Source organism: Lupinus angustifolius, chromosome LG18 (assembly GCF_001865875.1).
Source record: "Lupinus angustifolius cultivar Tanjil chromosome LG18, LupAngTanjil_v1.0, whole genome shotgun sequence".
Lineage (NCBI taxonomy): Eukaryota > Viridiplantae > Streptophyta > Magnoliopsida > Fabales > Fabaceae > Lupinus > Lupinus angustifolius.
Genome location: NC_032026.1, coordinates 5,256,456 through 5,256,901, shown reverse-complemented (window position 1 = coordinate 5,256,901; position 446 = coordinate 5,256,456).

The window sequence follows — 446 nt, the reverse complement described above, 5'->3', positions numbered from 1 at the left end:
TTCTCGTCCTCATCCTATCCTCATTTTCATTCTCATTCTCGTCCTCATCCTATCCTCATCCTCATTCTCGTCCTCATCCTATCCTCATCCTCTTCTTCATCCTCATCCTCGTCCTCATCATCATCATCATCCTCGTCCTGATCATCATCGTCATCCTCTTCTTCATCCTCATCCTCTTCTTCATCCTCATTCTCATCCTCATCCCATCCTCATCCTTGTCCTCATCCTATCCTATCCTCATCCTCCTTCTCATCCTATTCTCATCCTCATCCTTGTCCTCATCCTATCCTCATCCGCATTCTCGTCCTCATCCTAACCTCATCATCCTCCTCCTCATCCTATCCTCGTCCTCATTCTCGTCCTCATCCTCATCCTCTTCCTCATCCTATCCTCCTCCTCATTCTTGTCCTAACCTCATCCTCATCCTCATCCTCATCCTCATCCTT